This window comes from Solanum dulcamara, chromosome 10, assembly GCF_947179165.1.
Source record: "Solanum dulcamara chromosome 10, daSolDulc1.2, whole genome shotgun sequence".
NCBI classification, from domain to species: Eukaryota; Viridiplantae; Streptophyta; class Magnoliopsida; order Solanales; family Solanaceae; genus Solanum; species Solanum dulcamara.
In genome coordinates, this window is record NC_077246.1 from 8,516,792 (window position 1) to 8,525,103 (window position 8,312).

The window sequence follows — 8,312 nt, forward strand, 5'->3', positions numbered from 1 at the left end:
ACTTATAAGTTGATTTAACCAACTTAAAGCACATCCAAACGGGCTCTTAATTTATATTTAGAATACTGTCAAAGACTCCATTTTTTATAACCTAATTTATTTTTTAATTAATAAATAAAAATATCAATTCTTTGATTTTTTGATCATTTGTTAATATTTTTGTTTGTAAAGTGATAAAGAATAAATTGTAAGTTCAAATATAATATGAAAAAAATATAAATTAATAAAATATTATGAATACAAATTAGTTTTGGTCTTTGATTTTTCTCTCTTTAAGATTTTTCTGTAATTTAAGAATCATCAATGATAAGATTTTAATTAGGAATGAGAACCCAATCAAAAATCAAATGCGAAGTTTAACTACCACAAAAATAAGATAGATCAGAAATAGGGAATGAGAAGTGAAGAAAGAAAGATTCAATTGTATCCAAGACAAAATCAAGGAAGAAGAGAAATTGAAATTCGAAAAGAAACAAATTCAATTGAAATCACAAATGAGCAATCTCAAGTGAAATCAATATTAAGAAATTTTAAATCAACATATGAATTCATCCACTAACCTAAAGAGAATGCACCTACACTCTTCAAAGAGTTTCTTCATTCAACATCCAGAATAATTTTTTTGAAAAATGGCCAAGGCATTTATTTATAGGATGCCTTTTACAAGAGCAACTTTTTTTACACAAAAAACCCAAAAGTGGCTTATTCGAACTTTTTAAATTGAAGCCACGAATAGCTAATCCTTTCCACCATTCCTTCATCTTGAATCTCTTCATTTTGGCCATCCAAGCTATCATCCACACGTGAAAGCCCTTCCATTGGTGTCTATAAGATCCTTCCGAACTTTTTTTGTATCATCATGATTTGTGTAGCTCGCGGTATATGTCTAGTATGAAATATGTTAATATTGCTCTTATTAATTAATGGTGAATTTCTCGAATTATGATGATGTGAATCTACTTGAGATTTATTTAATCTTCATAAAAGAATTTTGTGTATCATCTTAAAGTATTCGATTATCAAGAACAATTTGATCACATCTTGATTTCTTAATTATCCCATGTGTTTATGCAATATTGGAGGTGTTATATTATTCTTTATATAGATATGAACTAGAATTTAGGATATAGTAATCTTCAAAAATTCTAATTGAAATTATACTTCTTTGTCAGACGATTTTTTTTAATAAGAAATAGAGAGAGTGAATTAGAGGTATGAAACAACATGGAAGGAGGGGGGGAGGGGGTCAGGGTCGGGGGTTATGGGGGTGTAAATTACATTTTGTAAGAATACTATATCATCTTATAATAGATTTTAAATATTTTTTTCTGTTTGAAAAAAGAAAAATTAAAATGTTAGATGTATCATTTGTTAGTTGTTTGCCATATCAGCATCAAGTGTTTTACACTCTCTTTAATATTTTTGTTGATTATCAACAAAGTGTGGAAATAATATAGCCACTACTAAAAAACTGCTAAAAAACGACGGATGAAAAAGCGATGGACTGCATCACTAGTAAAAAGCGACGGTAAAAGTGATACTATCCATCGTTTTAGTATTTTATTATTTTTTTTAAAAAAACGACGGGCTGCGTTGCTTTGTCTGTCTTTTTTTTGGCGGTTGTTTGCACCATAATTCATAAATAATTTTTAAATATAAGTAGTGACGCCATCCTTCACTTTTAATTAAATTATTTATAAATTAATTAAAAGTGACGGACAACATCGCTCTTAATTAATTTTGATTTATAAATATTTTTTTAATTATTGTGACAGACTGTGTCGCTTAGTCCATCGCTTCATTTTAAAATATTTAGTCAAACATTTTAAATTCGCGATGGACAGTGTCGTCAAGTCTGTTGCTTTTTAAAAAAATGTTTGACCAATTTTAACCAAAAAAGCGACGGACTAAGCGATGCTGTCCATCTCTTTTTTAAAAATATCTCAGAACAGATGCGGAATTGTTACACCCGATAAAATTATCCAAATACCCCTAGATGAGTGATTGCTCGTTTAACGCATCTTCCTTAACTTTTTCGGTCAATTCGAGGCCGAATATTGATCAGGGTGAAAAATTGTATGGGAAAATCTATGATTTTGGTTGAATTTTAGGCCAATCAGATCAAAAGATAATTTTTTAGAGTAAAACGATGAAAAAACAGAGAAGTGGGCGACAGTCCTGCATCGCGGACCTGCCGCGGATTGGACTTAATTCTATCCAAGTTATTTTCTACGGAATAAGAATTCGTTCAGAAAAATTTTAGAAAAAAATTACAATATGAGGGAATCAGTCCGCGTCACGGACCTAGTCCCCCACATGTCAATTTTTCTACCGTTTTTATTCTTAAGGAGGGGCATTCCGATCTTTTTTCCACCCTTCCTATACTTACCCACGACTGATATAGATCGTTTTTGACCTTAAAAGAGTTCCTAAACGCATTCTTAAGTCTTTTACGCTAATTTAACTTAAGAGCTAGGGCTAAGGAGTGGAGAAGAGGCTAGGGTTCAAAAGATTCAAACAATATCTTGCAAGATTGATTGTCCTGTCTTCATCCCAGGTATGTAAGGCTAAACTAAAGCATGAACTTTGTTCTTCCATGTGCCCCAAGATTGTGATAGGTTGATTTGTGAATGAATTGAGTCCCCTCGATTGTGATAGGTTGATTTGTGAATGAATTGAGTCTCCATGATTGTGTTCTTGAGAATCTTCTTTAAACTTAACATATTTTTACATAATATTGCATAATTGAGGATTTCTATGAACTTATTATTGAACAAATAATTTTTGACTATTTACTTCATAAACCCTCATGATATTTTGACTAATATTGGATGAATACGATTAAGGATTGAGTCTAGAGCCTTGAGCTTGTGAATGTATAATTGTGATTGGGATGTGAGTATGATGATAGTCTTGATGAAACTTGATAGTTTTTGCATCGTCATTATTGAACTAAATTGAACGGTTTTAACTAAATGTTATCATAAATGATTGCCCCAACTACTCATAAATGAATGATTTGGGAATGATTGAAAGATTGATTGTCTGAAAGGATTGATTGGATCGAACCGATAAACTAATAAAGTTCCATATAGGGCTTTTTAATTGGTTGATTAGGATTGATTATTTTATGAGCATTGAGTCTTGGGAGGAGTATCGAACACCAAATTAGGTAAGAGTAAGTAATAACTCGAACTCAATAACTATGTCGCCAAACGTAGGAGAGGATTGAATCGTTAAAGTTGGATGTTTCCATATTTTATTCTCTTGAAAATATAAGACTCGTTGATTATTGGATTCAGATTGGTAGATTTGTCCTTTATCCTGTCAAGGTATTGGACGGTTGTGGCAACAACAACGAGCTTGTTGTACAATCACTGGCTCATAAGTAATTGTTGTCGAATAGGATAAACTCCCATATAGGTCTTGATAGTACTCTGATTTGATTGAATTGGATTGAATTGTATATGATTGGTCTTTGTCTAAGACTTACTCTTGCTTTAGACTTATGACATCTTGATCGAGCTTTTTACTTATTGATTTGAGTTATCTAAGTTGATAGTATTCTACCTTATGCATGTTTCATTCTGCCATATTACATACTCGTCTATTCCACGTACTGACGTCCATTTGGTCCTGCATCATTTCATGATGCAGAGACAGGTACTAGAGATCATCAACAGGCGCATCATTGAGGATCTATTCGTATTCAGCTGATTTGTGAGTCCTCTCTACTTCAAGAGGATACCACATTTGTCTTTCTAGCTTTTGAGTTTAGTTATCTTCATTGGTAGCCATGAACCTGTCATTGGTACCATTTAGATAGTAGTGATAGAGGCTTCATAGATTAGATTGTTGACTTGTTGATTCGAGATTGTCTTTTGGCTAGTTTCATTCGTACTAGTTTTGTTGATTGGATTAGATAGATTGTTGGCCTTTGGCCTTATTCTATAAGTAGCTATTTGATCATCTTGATGAGTTAAGTCTTCCGCTGATAAAGAGTTGGTTGAATGATTGTGTGAATAGGCCAAGTTGTTCGCTTGGGGACTTCTGAGTATCGGCCACACCTAGAGTACCCTCTCGGGACTTGACAGGGATTTCTTTCATTTTCCCCCTTTCTTCTTTTCTCTTCTCCTCTTTTACTCTCTCTAAAATTTCCCAACCATTACGACCCAACCTATCCCGCGCGCGCCGCTGTCTGGCGAGTTGCTGCCGCCGCCTCCTTCCCTCGCCGCCAACCCCCAGCTTTTTCAAATCAAGTTAAGGTTAGGATTTTGTATGTTTATGTTAGTTTTTTACGATTTGAGTAATTTTTGATTTGTTTGTTAGGTTATTGTATTTAGTTTGTTGAATTTACATTATTAACATATTAATTTGTATATTTGATTGTGAATGAAGTACTAATATTTGATTTTAGGGTTTTAGTTAGAATTGATTTTTTTTAATTAGATGTGAATTGGAAATTTTTGAGTTGGAATTATAGTATTGTGAATTAGAAGTTAGAGCTAAGAAGTAATTAGAAGTTAGGTAATGGTTGAATTTTCGAACTTAGATACTTGAATTGAGAGTTTTTTGAATTAGATTGTGAATTGGGTATTTTGTGTTAGAATAGAAGTGTTTTTGAAGTTAGAATGTTATTAGAAATCTTGAACTTAGAAAATAGTTGAATATAAGATGTTTGAAAGTTGAATTTAGAAAAATATTGGGTTATATGATTTTTGATGTTTGGAAGAAATTCAAAGTTATGAACTTTAGAATGTTTAAATTTTTAGAGTGTGTTTTAGTGATAATGTGTTAGTTTAGCATAAGTGACAACACTAGTTGATCCTATTGATGAAAAAATTAATTTTCTTGCAAGATCGATTTGTTTTCATCTAGTGTTAACACTTAACTTTGATTTGGTTTAGTTATTGGAATTAGTTTGTAATTTAATATATGAATTGTGGTTTTTATGAACTAATTAAGCTTGAATATACATAATTTTGTAGATGGATCATCGTTTGTGGATGTATAACATGCACTATGAAGTTGGTGGTGGTTTGAAACCTGAATTTATTTACAGCGTAAGAAGTTTTATTGATCATGCAATGACACTAGATATTTTTTAGAGAAATGAATTGGTTATGTGTCTTTGTCGTAAATGTAGGTGCTTGAAATTTTTTAAGTCAGATATAATTATGGTTCATTTGCATGGTAATGAATTTAAGTCAAGATACTTTGTATGGTTGATCATGAAGAAATAGATAGATTGAATAATATATTTTATAATCTGCTGCCCGTGGATGAATATAATGTGCTTGCACCACTTGGTCAAATTATGATTGAACAAGATAGGGTTTCAGATGATAGAGTTCAACATGTTACATTTCAGCATGATAGAGTTCATGAAATAGTCAATGATGCTTTTGAGGTTCAAGGTGGGATGGAACCCGAGCAATATTTTGATGGAACTCCTAATGAAGAAGCAATACATTTTTATCAACAATTAGAAGAGGCTAGTCGTCCACTATGTGAAGAAGTTCGCATTCTGTTTTGTCAGTTGCAGTTAGATTAATGAATATTAAATCAGATTGGAGTGTTCCTCATGCGTCTATAGACTCAATGATTAATCTTTTGGGCGAATTGGTTAATCCAAAATTTAACCTACCTAAGAACTTCTATCAGGCAAAGAGATTGGTTTCCAAGTTTGAATTGTCGTATGATAGAATTCATTGTTGTGTTAATAGCTGCATGTTATTCTACAGGATTGATAGTGAATTAAAAAATTATAGGTTTTATGGACAAGCTCGTTATAAGAGGACTCATGTGAAAAAAATGGTCCCAATTAAGGCGATGCATTATTTATCTCTTATTCCTAGATTAAAGAGATTGTACGCATCGATGAGGCCTGCCCCATATATGAGATGTCATCGTGAATATAGAAGACCGTCGGGTATCAAAAGCATGAAAGCATTTTAATAACATGTATCTTGATTTTGCTAGTGAACCAAGAAATGTTAGATTGGCGTTGTGTTCAGATGGCTTCACACCATTCTCTAATGCTGCCTCACCTTATTTTTGCTAGCCTGTATTTTTTACTCCGTACAATCTTTCTCCTAAGATATGCATGACAAGTCCGTACATTTTTTGAAGTTGTGTTATTTCGGATCCTTGTAATCCAAAAAGTTTAATTGATGTCTATTTACAATCATTGATAGATGAGCTTAAACAATTGTGGTTTGATGGCGTAGTGACTTATGATATATCTACTAAGCAGAATTTTATTATGCGTGCTTCTTTAATATGGACTATTAATGATTTTTCTGCATACGGAATATTGTCTGGTTGGATAACTATTGGAAAGCTTGCTTGTCCTCATTGCATGAAAAATAGTAAGGCATTCACCTTAAAGCATGACAGAAAAAATTCATGATTTGATTGTCATTGTCAGTTCTTGCCAATGGACCACGAGTTTAGAAAGATGAAACATGCTTTCAAAAAAAATAGGGTTGAAAATGACTCTCTATTGCCATCATTGACAGGACATCAAATTTGAAAGAGAGTTTCTCAATTACATAAAGTTACAGAAGCTCCACCTTCTAGACTTCCTGGATATGGTATTGAACATAATTGGACCAAACAGAGCATACTCTGAGAATTGCCGTATTGAAAGGATAATCTCATACGACATAATCTTGATGTGATACACATTGAAAAAAATATTTTGATAATTTATTTAACACATTAATAGATGTTAAGGGTAAGACAAAAGACAACCCAATAGCTAGAATGGACTTAAAGAAATACTGTAGGAGAAAAGAATTGTGATTGCAAGAACTACAAAATGGTAAAATTGTCAAGTCTAAAGCTATTTTTTCTTTCACATTGGATGAGAAATGTGAAATATGTGAATAGGTTAAAAATTTGAGGATGCCAAAGGGATATGCTTCGAATTTGGGTAAACGGGCAGATCTGAATGAAGGAAAGTTGATAGGTATGAAAAGTCATGATTGTCATGTATTCATGAAAACTTTGATTTCCATCGCTTTTAGCCATCTACCTGAAAGGATATGGAAGTCAATCACAGAGATAAGTCTTTTATTTAGAGATTTATGTTCAGGAAAGTTGCTGAAAAATAGTTTAGACATGATGGAGGAAAATATTCTTATTATTACTAGAAAGCTAGAGAAGATCTTCCCATGCGGTTTCTTTGATGTGATGGAGTATCTTTCGATTCATCTTGTATAGAAGTCCGCCTTGGAGGTCTAGTTCAAACAAGGTGGATGTATCCATTTGAGAGGTAATGATTTTCTTATATAAGTAATTAAGTTATTTATATTATATATATACTAAAATTATTTGTTAACATATATTGATATATACATACAGAAAAATTGAAAGCTGTAAACAAACAATTAAGTAGAGGGGAAAGATCGAAGGATCAATTGTTCAAGTTCATATTGCGAGAGAAACTGGTGACTTCAATTGTTCAAGTTCATATTGCGAGAGAAACTGGTGACTTTTATTTCTATTACTTTGGGGATGAAGTGCCGTGTAGGAGCAATAGGCCTAATCGCAACGATGAGGGTGATAGTGACTCGATGTTCCCATCGATTTCAATTTTTAATCAAAGTGGTCAAGGATCTAAAAGGAGTGAAAGACGAGGCGTCATTACTATGAAAACACAATCAGCCGTGACCCATATTCTGCTTAATTGTCTAAAAATTCAGCCATATCTTAAGTAAGTGTTAAATTATATTATCAAATTACATAGTAATAAGTGTTTGCTAACTAACAAAGTTGTACATATCAATATCAGCTTATTCGTAAATACATGGGACAGTGAAGCCATATATACGAGGTTTTTCAAATAGCTAAAGAATTATGTAAGTGTGAAAACTTATATTCAATAAGCATTTAATGTATTCATTTTATAGTAAATTTTAATATTTTGAAATCAATTTGTAGGTTTATGATAAATACTCAAATGTCCAACATTTGCCATTAGTGAAAGAGATCACACTCGGGCCTGAATTTTCAATACATACAATGAATAAATATTGTGTGAATGATTTTAAGTTTCAAACTGAAGAAGTTTTTATGTACAAGAAAATCGGTGTGTGCGTTTAAGGTGATGTTGACAGTAATGGACAAACTATTAATTATTATGGTGTCATTCAAGAGATTATTGAAGTAATATATTCAGGTTGACCTAAAAAAAGATAGTATTATTCCTGTGTAAGTGGTTTGACCCATCACATAGAGGCACAATGATGGAGCAACAACATAATATAATTGAAGTTAAGCACACAAGACAATACGGAAGTTATGAT